Consider the following 17,478-nt stretch of genomic DNA (forward strand, 5'->3'; position numbering starts at 1 on the left):
AGACGCACAGTTCGGGACCCCCTACCCGAGATCCACCTGTTTTGACACCGACAGTGTATTTCGGCCTGCTGCCGGCCCGTGAGCTGTTCGACACATTTCAGGCCCAACCTACTATTCAGCCTCCTAAAAGCCCATTGAGTTTTCTTGGGAAAATAGAGCTGGCAGTTTACTTGGCCTATTAAAGGCCCGAATCTACTAGTTGGCTAGTTTACATTTAGGCCTATTAACAGACCAAGATGACTTGGCCCATGATGCGGATCATACATAGTGATTTGCATGACGGTCCGATTATGTACCGTAATTTTACGGTTTGGCCGGTTTACTGTGAAGACAGGATATATATACAGTAAAATAACTGCAGCATCATGAATAACAAAAAATCCTAGACTATACAATAAAGAAATTACGGCATATTACATCCATAGGGCATCAAAGTTCGCCACTATGATAATAAAGCACAAGGAGACAACAAATTACATACACTGGGCATCAAAGATCGCCACCAGTGCAATTAAACATGCCGACAAAATAATATACAAAACCGACATCACTTCAGTAGAGTTCAAGAAAGGTTAGCCCTGCTCGGGAGCTGCAGCGCAAGCAGCTGAGCAAGCTGATGAGACTACACTTGTTTGACACTTATATCATCCTCACTCTGAAAGATAAACAAGTAGACAGATAACAGGTTTTGCACATGTAAGTATCAGTGCTGACAATTCATCACACTTCTTACTGACGAATAAATTGACACAGTTTAAAATAGCATTAACACAATATGGTATTGTTAAGGTCAAGACATGGCAGGAAATGACATTGTGAAGGAGTTGGCAGCTTCACGACACCACTGGATTACAGATCAGTATCAATGGTTAGTGTGCTGTCAATTTATCCCATTTCAGATTGGCAAAATAAGATCACTTGCTCTGTATAGTTTAATTTACATGGTATGAAGAAGGAACTTGGTTGTACAATTGAAACATAAATTGAGAAGGACAAACTTTTGTTTATGAACTACTCCCTCCGTCCCATAATATAAGAACGTTTTTTACACTACACTAATGTCAAAAACGTTCTTATATTATGGGACGGAGGGAGTACATAATAAACTTTAAACATGCAATTTGATGCAAACACCAAAAATAAACAGCTGTTGCAGTCATGCCTAACCAAATATACACAACAAAGTTTGAAGGCTTGAGAAGGACAAACTTAGATTATTGGTGAAGGCATGCTCTATAAAGCCCTTGTCCATGCTGATGGGGGGGGGCAATTCAAGAAGTTTACCATAGAATCTTCTTCATAAGCATTGCCTTTATTCTACATTTTGTTAAGAGTAAATATAGATGTGACAATATAAGAAAAAATGAAGAATATTTAAGATAAGATGAAGAGTGATGCTACATAACCAAGTAGCTATAAATGTAAGTACAGTGATACAGGCAAAAGGTACAACCAAGAGCAATGCAGAGCTAAACTTCTTTAGTACCATCGGTGTTATCCAACCTTATGGTACGAGTAAATATAGATCTTATGTGTAGAAAATGGAGGGCAAAGGAAAATAAGCTGCAGAGTGATGGTACATGAACAACTACCTATCAATATAAGTACACTGATAAAGGACAACAGGTACTTACAAGAACAATGCAGAGCTAAAAAATTTCATTGGCATTGGATATATTCTACACTAATGTAACCATTCATACAGATCAGATAATTTGGAGCGAACAATTGATAAGCAAGCTATCATGCATACTGCTGTCACATAATGAACCAGGTATGTATGCAAGTACAGTGATACAGGACAACAGGTACTAACAAGAGCAAAGCAGCGGGCAACATATTTGCGATATCCTGTCGTTCTTTTCAAACCGGAATTCTTTTTCGAGCAGATTTCCTGCAAAAAAGATCCATAAGGCACATGCGGAAAAGTAGAAGTTCAAATTGTCATGCTATATCATAGACAGTACCTCATCCTTGGAACGAGACCAGTGCATAACAAGTTTTTTCCATTCAATGTCTTCTAAATTTAGCATAGGAGACTTCACCAGAAATTCGTTTATAGACTTGCCATCAAAGCGTGATTTCCTCAGGTAACACCGATACTACTACAATGCTTCCTTAAAAAGCGCAAGAAAGCTTTGCTCATCATGACTATCCAGATTGACCCTTGCCTACTTACAACAATGTAGCAGAAAACAGGAAAATAATCACCATGAATAAGAGCACTTACACGTAAGTGGGAAGAGAAATGTGAAAATGGTGTTTGTCTTCACTATAATCTTCCCATGATGGGAATATATGCACATAGTCCCTAACAACATTGAAAGCATTGTCTTCTAAACTGGAAATAACTGGAATGGGGTTCCAATCTGCAGGAATTGGCTGTCTCTGCAGTTGGGATAGGTCTTCGGCCGGTGGACTTGCTGTACTTTTTGCTGGAGTGGGAATTTTCTATGGTACGGCTGGTGCTATGGCAACCGAAATCGGCATACCTTTTGCTGGAGTGCAGGTCCTGTATGGTGGGGCTAGTGGTGTGGCCAGTGAAGTATGGGTACAGTCTGATGGAGTCGGTCCTACGTTTTGTGTCACTGGTTGTACAACCAATATAAGTGGGGTGTTGTCTGATTTCTCCAGCATAACCACTGTCGGTGTCAAAACCGGCGGATCTTGGGTAGGGGGTCCCGAACAGTATGTCTAGGCGGATGGTAACAGGAGACAAGGGACACGATGTTTTACCCAGGTTCGGGCCCTCTTGATGGAGGTAAAACCCTACGTCCTGCTTGATTAATATTGATGATGTGTGCTACAAGAGTAGATCTACCACGAGATCAAGGAGGCTAAACCCTAGAAGCTAGCCTATGGTATGATTGTTGTTCGTCCTACGGACTAAAGCCATCCGGTTTATATAGATACCGGAGAGGGCTAGGGTTACACAGAGTCGGTTACAATGGTAGGAGATCTACATATCCGTATCGCCAAGCTTGCCTTCCACGCCAAGGAAAGTCCCATCCGGACACGGGACGAAGTCTTCAATCTTGTATCGTCATAGTCTTGGAGTCCGGCCGATGATGATAGTTCGGCTATCCAGACACCCCCTAGTCCAGGACTCCCTCAGTAGCCCCTGAACCAGGCTTCAATGACGACGAGTCCGGCGCGCATATTGTCTTCGGCATTGCAAGGCGGGTTCCTCCTCCGAATAGTTTATAGAAGATTGTGAACACCAGGATAGTGTTCGGCCCTGCAAAATAAATTCCATGTACCACCGTAGAGAGAATTATATTACACAAGTTCAATCTGCTGACGTATTTGGTGGCGTGACGTCACACCACTACCAAGCCTTTACTCGAATCGTCTTTATTGTACCACCTCAGCGCGTTTAGCAAAGCGGTTTCCTTGGCACGTCTTGTCGAAGCAGAGATCGTGTTCCCGTTATTCCGGGATTCCCATCAATACGGATGTGGGTAACCCAACTGCGCCATTGCTTGCGGCGCCTGGGAGATAAGCGAGTTTTATCAGGCCGGTGGGGACACATGTTTTTGTCCGCCCATATAAGGGGATAAAGATCCAACCCTTTTAACTGCGCCTTCTTCCTCCTTGGCTTATCCATCTCTGCGAACTCGAGCTCCAGCGCCCAAGTCCGCACATCTCACCTCAACCTTCTCCAACTATGTCCAGAGCGGGAGGCAGCTGGATGGCCTCCTCCGTCACGGAGGGGCACATCTAGAAGCTGCATAGCGCCGGATATTTGTCCAGCAGCATCGCGCATCGGCTCCCCGACGAGGGAGAGCTCATCCCCACCCCCAGGCCCCATGAGAGGGTAGTATTTCTTACCCATTTCCTCCGCGGACTGGGCTTACCACTCCACCCCTTTGGCCGGGGGCTCATGTTCTACTACGGCCTGGATTTCCACGATCTAGCCCCGAATTTCATTCTCAACATCTCGGCGTTTATCGTCGTGTGCAAGGCCTACCTCTGCATCAAGACCCACTTCGGCTTGTGGCTCAAGACCTTCAGTGTCAAGCCGAAGGTTGTGAAGGGCAACCAAGAGGAGTGCGGAGGCGCCATGGTGGGCAGGATGTCCAACGTTACTTGGCTTGAGGGCACCTTTGTGGAAACCATTAAGGGGTGGCAATCGGGGTGGTTCTACATCATCGAGCCGCGTGACCCCGAATGGCAGCGGCCCTCGAATTCAGATCTGGCATCCCCACACAGCTCACCTCCTGGAAAGAGAGCGGCCGGACTTGGGGTGATTCGGAGGAGCTGATCGGACTCCAAGCCTGCGTCCAAAAGCTGGTGGACAAGAAGCTCAAGCTTGTCAACGTGGTCCAGGTCATGCTCATCCGCCGGATCCTCCCGTGCCAACGACGGGACTTCAACATGTGGGAGTTCGATCCGGCGCAGCACCAGACTTTCAGAGGGCTCTTCGACACTACGTACGAAGATGTCTGGAAGGTGCTGTTCAAGGGCGCCGAGGCTCCCGCATCCGCTACCGAAGATCGCGGATTCAGCTCGCAGCGTCCGGCTGACGAGGTAAGCGATTTTGTCCTTTACGGGATGCTTGTTTTCCATAGTTTGACTCTATGCGGGATCTAAACTCCCTTTCCTTTGACAGGGCTGGCTCGCGAAGGCCGAGCAGACTATCTGTCCGGCCCCATTGCCAGAGGACCCAGCGGACGCCCGCCTAACGGGGCTGCTGGCTCCGGCACCCCACGTGGTGCCGGAGAAGAAGGCCAAGAAGAAGGCCACTGGGGACTCAGAAGAGTTCCCATTTTCAGGTGCTATCGGCTGACGACTCCGAGGCCGACTCCTCTCACCAATGTGAGGAGGAGAAGAAGAAAGCCTCTCCCTTAGTGGGGGGAGGGAAGAAAAGGAAGGCCTCCCCAACGAGGGAGGCCGAAGGGTCCAAGAAGGGAAAAACTCTTCCCCCGGACTGCTCTGCCAACGCCAGTGACAACAACGAGGACTGGCCTCCAAGGGCCAAGCCCCTGGCGAGATTGTAAGTATCCAGACTCTCGAATAACTTCATGGTTTTTCTTTTTTGCCACACAATGTCTTTCTAATGCCACATACAACCCTGCAGTCCGCCCAAGGACGATCTGCCCGATTCGTCGAGTGGGTCCTTAGATGCGTCGAATATGGATTCTCTTCCGACCGCCTCCACCCCCCGTGACACGGACGATGCCGAGGTGGGATCCCGGGAAGGGACCCGCCAGGAGGAGGAGGCCCCGGAGGTGTCGCAGGACAACCTCCCGGACTTTGCACCGGACTCGGCTCCGGATCCCATAGTGGCTCCGGAGTCCGGCGGGCGGCCCCTTCGTAAGAAGGGCAAGACTGTGACGCCGGCAGCCTCCGTCCAACCGGAGGCGCCGGATAGCTTGCTGGAGGCGCTCAATGGCGCCTCCATCGAAGAGGAACACCGCACTGTTATGAGTGCGGTGATTCAGAAGGTGCAGCTCGCCAAGAGCGGGCTGACCGAAGCCTGCAGCAGCCTTCTAATAGGCTTTTAGGTAAGAATTTTGATATGTGTAAAATAGTACCACATAGACAGTAGCCCCTGATGCTCGGTTCGGTGTTCAGAAAGAAAAGCCGGACTGAGGATCTAAAAAGATATACGTAGGAGTCATAAAAAATATGTCAATATGGGATAGCAGGCTGCGCTGCTGACCTCTGCCGCACTGACTGCGGAGGTTAATACTTTGAAGGAAAGCCTCGAGCGGTCCGAGAACGAGCTCGGCCGTGCCAAGAAGCAGCTCGAGGACAAGGAAGGTGAGTAACACCTTATTAAAATTGTACCTTACAGAAAAGGATTTTGGTTGCAAAAAGAATGACAAGGATAACATGGGTATTGCAGGGGCCACTAACGAGGTGGCCACCCTGAAGGAGGCGGTGGCCGCGGCCGAGCGCAATGCGGCCGCGGAGCGCACCGAGCGAGAGAAGCAGGAGGAACGGGTGGCGGAGGTATAGCAAGAGCTCCAGGATCTCGTGAAAAAACATGAGAGCCTGGAGCGTGACTCGAAGACACGAGAGTCTGAGCTTGCAACGGCTCTTGAGAGTGCCAAAGCCGCTAAGGCCGAAGCCTACAAGGCCCTCCAAGAAATCGAGGCGTTGAAGAAAATAGCAGCGGGTAAGGCATTTTTCATGCAAAGTAAGCATGTGAGTGTTAATTACCTGTTGCTTACCCGAATTCGGAGCTCTCCAGGAGCGTTCGCAGATCTTCCTCGCAGCGTGTCCGATGCTACCGCGTTCCACCAGGCCGAGGAGGGGAGCTCGACGGAGAAGGTCTTCTGGTCTCAGTATGCTGAGGCCAGACATCCGGTGCCCCTTAGCGACCAGCTGAAGTAGCTGGTTGAGCTCCACAAGGCGGCCGAACAGGCCATGAAGGGCCTCATAGTTCGGCTGTGGCCTAAGGAGGCCATGCCTGGAGCTACTTCGGCCTGGTGCGGCGGCTGGTGGATGCGTGCCCGTGGGTTGACGTCATCAAGCACTCCGCCTGTATTGAAGGTGCCCGTCGGGCCCTTGCCCGCGCAAAGGTGCACTGGGGCAAGATGGATGCCCAAAAGCTTGTGACGGACCCGCCACCGCAGGGCAAGGAGCATCGCACGCTCGAGATGTATTATAAGAGTGTGCTGAAGGGTGCCCGCACTATTGCGGGTGAGTTCTCCAAAGATGTATTATTTGAGTAGACTCGCATTTTGTTATCCTGTGCGCTGAAAACTTAGTTCATTTGCGCTAAGCAACGCATTTTAATTTAAAATATTACCTTCTGTGCGGATGTTTATCAAATCTGAGAGATGGCAAGTCGTCGGCTTCAGCCCCCATGCCACGAGTGCTGGGGTGTTCGGGATAAATTTGAGCACTCTTGTTCCCATATTTGGGTCCATCTAGGGAGGCGCTCAACACAACGAACAAGGCAACTGGACTCATAATGCTTGAACACTCTCACTTAGCCATAGAATTCTATAATTTTAAATTTCGGCGAAGCCCCTAGTCTTCGGAAGGACGAATTTGGGGCGCTATCCACGCCTGGGCCGGACAAAGTCGGCTCCTCGCTCTAAGCGGCATAAGTATTTAAGGACTCGAAAAAAACCTCTCGAACAGCGACCAGCTCTCGCCTCATCATGACAGTCAGTTTTAGCTTTCTCCACTGAGGCGCTCGCCCAGCTCAACTGGGGCGCAATCGCAGTGGTGTTCCCAGTGCTACCTTAGCCGATACAATGGAACGTAAGGTACCAAAACATGGGAGCCGGGCAAACCCAACTATTGACCCAAGACATGATTCGGAGCCGATGCATATAATGCTATAAGTTCGGGGTGCCGCACTTGTGAAAGTGTTCGGACTTATCACACCATGATGCGGGAAACATAAGCCCCTGGTGTATTTAGCTGTACCAAAACGTACGGATGCGCCATGTTACAAATGAACATATGTATAAGAGATAAATGCAATTGGAAGCAAAAAGATGTTGCATTACTTATTCAAGAAAAACTGCTGTAAGTGCAGAACGATACAAATGGTGCGATAAGCAAGGGATGGGACTGTTAAACATGTCCCCCTCCAGGGGTAGGCTGCGGAATGGTGCATAAAACAGATTTAATGCTCGTAATGGAGACCACCTGGATATTCGTTGTAGCCTTTCTCCTTCCCTGGCTGTTGCATCGTGAGTTCGGCAGGTCTGCTGCCGGACAGGGCCTCTGACGAACGGAGTCCTGTGGGAAAAAATAAAAAGAAAAAAAAGAACGACACACTTGAGAGCCCCTGGTGTGGTTAAGCCGTATTCTGGGCCTATCGTGGTCGTGCCCCTCTCCCCATGCCCATGGTATCTTCAGAGCGTAATGGTGTACGCGAAGGACCTGTCTTGACGTTTTGCAGGGGCTGGGGTTGGGGCCGCACTGCTATGCGTGCTCGGAACGTGCCAGGTGGTCTTGTTGTATGTTACTCCGGGCGCGTTTAGCCGTGTCCGGTTGCTTAATGGCCGGACTCGAGAATTGCCTTAAGAGGCTGCACTGTACTTCTGCCGCGAGAGCCGCTGTATGTTCCTCCGTTTGGAGAGAGCGTTCAGTGTTTCCGTTGACCGTGATGACTCCTTGAGGGCCTGGCATCTTGAGCTTGAGGTATGCGTAGTGCGGCACCGCGTTGAACTTTGCGAACGCGGTACGTCCGAGCAGAGCATGATAGCCGCTGCGGAACAGAACTATGTCGAAGATTAACTCCTCGCTTCGGCAGTTATCCGGGGATCCGAAGACCACTTCCAGTGTAACTGAGCCTGTACAATTGGCTTCTACACCTGGTATGACACCTTGAAGGTCGTCTTGGTTGGTTTAATCCTTGAGGGGTCTATGCCCATTTAGCGCACTGTGTCTTGATAAAGCAGGTTCAGGCTGCTGCCGCCGTCCATCAGGACTCTGGTGAGGTGAAATCCATCAACGATTGGGTCTAGAACCAATGCGGCGAATCCGCCATGGCGGATGCTGGTGGGGTGGTCCCTTCGGTCAAAAGTGATCGGGCAGGAGAGACCATGGATTGAAGTTTGGGGCAACTGGCTCCATCGCGTATACATCCCTGAGTGCACGCTTCCGCTCCCTTTTGGGTATGTGCGTTGTGTATAACATGTTCACCGTCCGCACCTGTGGGGGGAAACCCTTTTGTCTTCTATTGTTCGGCGGTCGGGTCTCTTCCTCGTCATCGCTATGCAGCCCCTTGTCATTGTTTTCGGCAATTAACTTGCCTGCCTGCTTGAATACCCAACAGTCCATGTTGGTGTGGTTGGCTGGCTTTTCGGGGGTGCCGTGTATCTGGCACGAGCGGTCGAGTATTCGGTCCAAATTGGACGGACCCGGAGTAGTTCTTTTGAATGGCTTTTTCCACTGACCGGGTTTAGAGCCTCTGAATCCGGCATTGACTGCTGTATCTTCACTGTTATTGCCGTTAATGCGGCGTTTGTTTTTGTCGCGATGCGACCTGCCATTACGGTCCTTGAAATCCGGACTGCCAGAATTTTTGCTGAGGTTATTGCTGCATGCTAGCCAGCTGTCCCCACCCGCGCAGAAGCGGGTCATGAGTGATGTGAGGGCTGCCATGGATTTCGGCTTTTCCTGTCCCAGGTGCCGGGCAAGCCACTCGTCGCGGATGTTATGCTTGAAGGCTGCGAGGGCCTCCGCATCCGGATAGTCGACGATTTGGTTTTTCTTGGTTAAGAACCGTGTCCAGAATTGTCTGGCCGATTCGTCTGGCTGCTGAATTATGTGGCTTAGGTCATCAGTGTCTGGTGGTCGCACATACGTGCCTTGGAAGTTGTCGAGGAATGCGGCTTCCAGGTCTTCCCAACTCCCGATTGACTCTGCTGGCAAGCTGTTAAGCTAATGCCGGGCTGGTCCTTTAAGCTTGACTGGGAGATATTTGATGGCGTGAAGATCATCACCGCGGGCCATGTGGATGTGAAGGAGATAGTCTTCGATCCAAACCACAGGGTCTGTTGTGCCATCGTAGGATTCAATGTTCACGGGTTTAAACCCTTCGGGGATTTGATGATCCATTACTTCGTCTGTGAAGCATAGTGGGTGTGCGGCGCCTCTGTATTGGGCGATATCACGAGGGAGCTCAAAAGAGCTTTGTCTATTTTGTTCGGCTCGGCCGGACTTACTGTGGCCGGCACGACGGTTGTCGTCACGTATCATGGGGCGCCCACGCGATCCATAGATTGATCTTGATTGTCTTGCCTTATCCTCCAATATATCTCGCAAGTCCGGAGCGTTCCCCTGTGGCTTTGTGCTTTTCGAGCGATGCCGGGGTACGGTTCTAGTGAAGGGCCTAGGGGCCTCTCTGTCACGACCACGGGGTGGTCGGTCAGCCGTATTGACTGCTGGTGATGCAGGTTCATACGCCTCCTCCTCTAATCGGGGGAGCAGCTTGCGTTTAGGGTAACTTTTGGAGGGGCGTCCGAGCTCATGCTCTTCGGCCGCGAGGACTTCAGTCCATCTGTCGGCTAGCAGATCTTGATCAGCTCTAAGCTGTTGCTGCTTTTTCTTGAGGCTGTTTGCCGTGGCCATAAGCCTGCGTTTAAAACGCTCTTGTTCGACGGGATCCTCAGGCACGACGAATTCATCGTCGTCGAGGCTTGCCTCGTCTCCGGAGGGAGGCATATAGTCCTCTACCTCTTCTTCTACCGCTCTCTCATGAGGGCTGGCGTCTCCGTCCTCCTATGCTGAATCTTGCTGGAGTGGGTTGTCTTCGGCACTGTCCGGGGTGTTGTTATCTCCGGTGCCGGAATCTTCATTCTTGCTGTGGCGGGATTTAGAGCGGCGCCGCTGACGCCGACGCTTGGGCTGTTTCTTGGAGGGGTCATCCTCCGTTGTTCCTTCGCCATTCCCATCCTTTGGGATATCCACCATGTATATGTCATGTGATGAGGTGGCTTTCCATTGCCCGGTAGGCGCTGGTTCTTGGTCGTCTCCGGCATCGTCGTCCATACCGTCGATGTCTTCGGAGTCGTAGTCTAGCATGTCGGTTAGATCGTCGACAGTGGCTATTAAGTGGGTGGTGGGTGGGCTTTGAATTTCTTCGTCGTCCGCATCCCAACCGTCCTGACCGCAGTCCAGCCAGGGTTCTCCTGATAGCGAGAGATACTTTAGCGAACTCAAGATGTCGCTGAAAGGTGAGTGTTGAAAGATGTCCGCAGCGGTGAAATCGATGACCGGCGCCCAACCAGATTCGATTGGAGGGGGCCCGGGAGGTTCGGAGTCCGGCAAGGAGTCCGACACCTTGGAGTCACGAGCTTCATGAGGGACAAGGTCAGTGTTCGGCTCTATCGCCGTAGAGGTTGCGGCTCCTGAGGCGGTGTTTAACCATCCGTCCTCGATCTCCGCAGCCAGCTCCGAATTGAAGATAGGAGCGGACTCGAGTGCGGCCTCCAGGGTACTGTCCGGCTGCAGAGCTAAATCATGCCCATCATGACAGTGTGGCGCGCTTGGCTGTGGCTCGAATCCATCGAGGATCAAGTCCCCGCGGATGTCAGCCGTGAAGTTCAAACTTCCAAATCTGACCTGACGGCCAGGGGCGTAGCTTTCGATCTGCTCCAGATGGCCAAGTGAATTGGCCCGCAGTGCAAAGCCGCTGAATACGAAGATCTGTCCGGGGAGGAAGGTCTCACCTTGGACTGCGTCATTGTTGATGATTGAAGAAGCCATCGAGCCTATCGGTGACGACACAGAGGAACTCTCAATGAAAGCACCAATGTCGGTGTCAAAACCGTGCGGATCTCTGGTAGGGGGTCCCGAACTGTGCGTCTAGGCGGATGGTAATAGGAGACAAGGGACACGATGTTTTACCCAGGTTCGGGCCCTCTTGATGGAGGTAAAACCCTACGTCCTGCTTGATTAATATTGATGATGTGTGTTACAAGAGTAGATCTACCACGAGATCAAGGAGGCTAAACCCTAGAAGCTAGCCTATGGTATGATTGTTGTTCGTCCTACGGACTAAAGCCATCCGGTTTATATAGACACCGGAGAGGGCTAGGGTTACACAGAGTCGGTTACAATGGTAGGAGATCTACATATCCGTATCGCCAAGCTTGCCTTCCACGCCAAGGAAAGTCCCATCCAGACACGGGACGAAGTCTTCAATCTTGTATCTTCATAGTCTTGGAGTCCGGCCGATGATGATAGTTCGGCTATCCGGACACCCCCTAGTCCAGGACTCCCTCAACCACGTTTTTCAAGGACTTTGCTGGTGCTCCTTTAGGTTCAGCAATCACCCTCTTCCTTTTTGATGTATGATGCACAAGAACTGCATTTGAGTGGAAAAACATGGTATGATGACAGATGGAATATGTATTGATAATGGATGGGCATGGCATCTCGACATATATGATGAGTAAGCTAAGCAGATGGCGGTGCAACAAAGTAGAAGAAATGCAAGACAACATATGCAAGATATGCGCAATCAATAAGACCCTGCCAAATTAGAACATGCACCTTGATGGGTGAACATGACAAGCCATCTGCCTTTGACTCCTCGAGGTTAGAATACTCATTAGGATCGTATTTTGAACAAGAATCTACAGGTGGGGAGCGTTTGAGTTTCATTGCATCCATAATGGCACTCAATGCCTTGGTGCCAATTTTGTAAGTCATTGCAGTGTTTCACAATATTCTTCTGATGCGCGGATTCTAATATTCACTGTAATTACATATAATATCTGAGAACCATGAAAACATAAATAGTTATGAGATTATCTTTGTAATGCAGAGGATATTCTAATATATGGGCGCCCCTGTAAACACTTGTGTGCTATCACTTGATTCTGATGAGAGAGCTCATGTGTGCTGTAATATGGTGCGTGCATTTATATAATCTGGCACAAGTACACAAAAAAATAGGCTCCAGAAGTAAGGATAATTGGCAGATGATAGGTTCATAATATCATGTATAAAGAGTTTATTGCCAAACCATGATAACAAGAGCACACATCAACTAGGCAGATCATAGTGTACATAAAAGGGGTACACCATAACCACGATATCTAAATCAGGAAAGTGGAACTGGCTTGAAAATACGGTGTTGTATTGCCGCTAGTAATTCAAAGCCAATCGATTACGTATAGGCCAGCTCTATCAGCTGTTGACTGCAGATGTCCATGCTCCCCTTCCTGACAAGGAACATACTGTACATACTAAATACAGAATAACAAAAGAGGAACATGTTAAAGAACAGAAGAGGAAGCATATTCTTGAGGTTCCGCTTCATTGCATACAATGTTGGTTGCCACTCATGATGAATCACAGCGCCCAAATAAATGCAATTCCATGCTGTCTCTCTATATGTGGCAATTTTGAACAAGAGTCATTAGGATCATATTTTGAACAAGAGTCAACAGGTGGGGAGCGTATGAGTTTCATTGCATCCAGAATGGCACTCAATGCCTTGGTGCCAATTTTTTAAGTCATTGCAGTGTTTAGCTTCAAAAGTGGACTGCTGCTAGTGCGACACAAAGTAGCTACACAGATTGTAGTGTAGATATAACGGGAAAACCGTAAGCATCAGAGTAAAATCAGCAAAGTGGAACTTGCTGGAATATATGTGCTAGTATTGCCCGTACGGCTAGAAAGGCTTCGGATACCAGCTCTCTTCAACTGAAGGTGTGGTACTGTTAATATCAGTAAAACTCTCAAAGGCGACACAACTCCCTGCATTTCCTTGCTATTCTTATAGGATTCAAGTGGGAAGGCCACTACAAATCCTATTCCCATATTTACAAAATCCTACGAATCAAAGAGGCCCAAAGAGTTCAAAGTGTCCATCACAACCAACCGTATAGACCTCTACACTGCAAATGTTCCTACTCATCTTCACTACAAGGAACATACTGTACTACTACCATACTCCCTCCATTCCAAAATATAAGTCTTGGTAGAGATTTCCACTATGGATCACATACAGATGTATCCATATACATTAGAGTGTAGATTCACTCATTTTGCTCCATATGTAGTCTATGGTGGAATCTATACAAAGACTTGTATTTAGGAACGGAGAGTACTTATTAAAGAAGAACGGAAGAGGAACATGCTAAAGAAGAGCAAGCAAGTTTAGGATAATAAAATGTTCGTTGCACAGTGCCCACACATGATGAACTAGAGCGCATTAAGAAAGCAACTCCCTGTTGTCTCTCTATATGTGGTGCACGTGCTTTTTGAAAGTAAAGTAGGAACATTAGCTGACAAATTAAATGTTATCTATTTTAGTAATATCAGCATCATATCAGATTCGTACTTGAGCAACAAGTTTGGAATTATGAGTGGCACATTGTTTAGCTTGATGGATTCAGGAGCAGTGCTAAGCAGGTACGATGATGGTACTGAATATAAAGGCATGTCTGCATGCAAGTCGCGTGACTTTTGTCATTTGGGTCAGTCGACCATTTCAGGCGGTTGGATGAAGAACAGAACACCGCACGGGCCGCCGGCCGGACCACCAGCCCCCACCGCCTGTGTTCTTCCACCACCCCCACCCCCGTCCCCACCCGCGTCGAGTTTTCTTCATTCAGCGAGGCCCCACCACCGCCCCCCACAACCACCGTCCCCACCCGAGCCCCTTCATTCGCACTGGCGAACTCCAGCGAGCTCTGAAAAATCGACTGACCCAATTTTGAAATTTAGTCTACTGTGATTTAACTAGTGTGGAATATAAAAGGGTAAAACCATAAGCATTGGGAGTATAGTGTTGAGCGTGCCATGGAGGATCTGAAGGTGCAAACCGGACAAATACAACTTCGCAACCAATGTTTGCTTTCAACCAGCAAGTAAGTGATGGACAAGAAATCAGAGTAAAGTAGTGGTGATCTATTTTCTTGCTGCGATAAATAAGTTGAGCAGATACGAAGGAGTACCACCTCTGGTGCGGCGCAGTGTATGCATCTGCTGAGAATTTGACGGTGCTGCGATAGCAATGGCTGTCGATGGTATGGAAGCAAATCTAGGAGGGTAGACGGTGGCGGCGGGGCGCGGTGGATGAGATGGTCGTAGGAGCGGCGCCGGCAAGGTGGACGACGACGGGGATGAAGCGAGAGGACATGATGCAAGTATCCCGGCCTAAAGCCATGGATGAGATAGGTCGACCTCTTGTAATGGACGGCAGCGTCGGGGTATCAGCTCTAGCATGGTGGAGGAGGACGGCGGTGACTGGGATGGCGGTGGGAGGAGGCTGGGGTGGAGAGGGTGTTTTGTCGCCCACGGAGTACAAATGGGGAAATGGAGGTAGAGAGGAAGGGGGAACCATGTCTTCAGGGCACGATTGTCTCAAATGCAAGGAATTTACAAACTTAGCTCCCATTTCAAATTTCCTACATCACAGCAATATTAGTCGGTTGGGGATAGGACGGTAATCTCGCATACACTGAATATTTGTCGACCAGAGTTTGTTTTTGGCGCCGACCGTGTATGAATCAGGGAGGGAGTCGATTTCGGTCGAGGACACACTATGTTTTGGCGCCCATCATGTATGAATACGGGTGAGAGGCGGTTATGTCATGTTTGAGTGAAATTACAAACCTACCCCTATCGAAACCTATAGAAATCAAGCAGATAGGCTTCGCGTGGCAGGGATAGGTAGTAGTAATTTCCATCTCGCAGATTTTGGTTTCGGGCGGTTACTGCGACTTTCCCCGCTTCGTTCAAATTTTGCAGAGTGCACGTTTACCGTGCCAACTCAATTTGAATCCCGTTTGTATTCTATTTTTTTAGGGCGGGATCCATTTTCGATTGGAATAAAATTCTATATACATCATTTTTTATATATACTTTCAAAAGCACAACACCCTTTATACATAAATATGGTTTACAAATGGCATGATCTCAGATTCATAAGGTTGTATCCATCCATTTGGATTTTCAAATATTTGAAACCACTTTATGTTGAAATCCAATGTATGCATTCCTCGCTAACTGTCTCCAATTAATGTGAGTTTCATGCGGGGTTGTTTTTTTACTTCTCAAACATGTATAATGTGTTTCACACATGCAACATATAGTGTAATCCCATTTAGACATTAATTTCATATAAACCATGCATTGTTTCTAATTAAAGAATCTATGGATCACCAATATTGATAAACTATATAACATTACACGTGTCCGCAAATTCAAATGAATATGCATGTTTGATACACCAATTTGCGTTATGATATTATCGATGTCGTGATATCCAGTTTAAATATTTGAATCCCCTTTAATTCAGATATTCATATCATATAGCTATCACTCATGCTTATATAGGACTATCTCTCTAGACCTATATGTGTTCATCGTCTCTCGGGTATCTCTCGTGCTGCCTGTATGTCGATAATGATCTTTTATCTTCATAACACACTTTCGGTACTCTCTCCCTCTACCTTCATCACTCTATCTCTCTCTAAGTATATCTCGCTCCCTGCTATGTGTCTCAAACTATGATTCTCCATGTGGAATCTCTTTCTCTCACACAAACACAAAACTTTGTCTCCCAGGGTCACATTTCTCTCTACTATTCCCCTATGTGCCACTTGCACACCCGTCATACAGAGATGTCTTTCACTCCTTAGGTATGAGATCCTACAACTCTTCCTCTTAAATATCTCTTTCTCACACACAAACACAAACTCTGTCTCCCAGGGTCCCATATTTCTCCACTGTTCTCTTGTATGTCGCTCACACACACTCTCTCTCCCTAGAAATATCTTGCGTTCCCTCATATGTCTCTCTAGCTATCACTCTCATTGTGAAATATCTTTCTCTCACGCAGACACAAAACTCCGTCTCTCGGGATCTCATTTCTCTCTGATATTTGTTTGTATGTGACTCACATGCACCCTCTCTCTATCTCTCTCACACCCACACACATAACTCAGCCTTCTGATCCACTCGACTCCTATCTCTAACGCACACTAGCTAGCATCTTTATCTTTCTATTTATTTGTTTCTCCATCAACCTTCTTTCTCGCCCTCACTCTTGCTTCCTATCACGCACACTACATTTGTTTCTCTCTACATGCAGTCAAGTGCCCTCTTTTTATCTTTCTCTCTCTCACACATAACTTCACCCTCTGAACCACCCGGAGGTCATCTCAACCACTCAAACTAGCGGATGTTCCTCTAGCTAGCATCTCCATATTTGTATCTATCTGTAGTTTCTACATCAACATTTCTTTCTCGCATGCAGTCTTGCTTCCTATCACCCACACTATATATGTCTCTCCATACATATGCATTTATAGGTTGATCTCTTTTGCACAATCGTTGTGCCTCACTCCCTCTGCTCGCCATAGATGCATGCTCAAGCCCACGCCACTATCTCTTAAAGACAAAAACACATGCTAAATTGTCGGGCCTTCTTCCCTGCATTCTCACATGCATGCATATTGTTATACCGATCCGTCTCTCCCATGTCATTGATCTCATGACTTATGTCTTCTTTCTTTTTTCTCGATCATGCGCGCGCGCACACACACACATCCCACGTATACATGTATACCTCTCACACATGCATGTTCAAGGTCTCTATGTCTCCATACGTAGTTAATTACCCTCAACCCTAACACCACATCGAATCGTTCTCTTCTTGTGTGCACATAACTTCTGCCTGGATGGGTAAAACACACACTCACACTTAACAATCTCCTTCTAGCTACCCCCTCTCACTCTTCCCCTATATCCCCGAAACCAATAAGACCATCCCTTCATTTAATTCCCGCCTACATGCACCATCGATATATAGTAGTCTTCCTCGGTGTCTCTCGAACAAACACGTTATATCGATGTCGACTCCTCTCACGTGCACACACCTTCTCTTCCCTCTCTACGGGCATTTTCTCTCTCGCACCCCATCGTTGGTGGCCTCTGCCATACACATCACCTCTCTATGATGAAGCCATGCACACTTAAATTACATCCACCACCGAGGACCCCATGACACACACACATGCACACACACACACACACACAAAC

Source organism: Triticum dicoccoides, chromosome 1B (genome assembly GCF_002162155.2).
Source record: "Triticum dicoccoides isolate Atlit2015 ecotype Zavitan chromosome 1B, WEW_v2.0, whole genome shotgun sequence".
Classification (NCBI taxonomy): Eukaryota; Viridiplantae; Streptophyta; class Magnoliopsida; order Poales; family Poaceae; genus Triticum; species Triticum dicoccoides.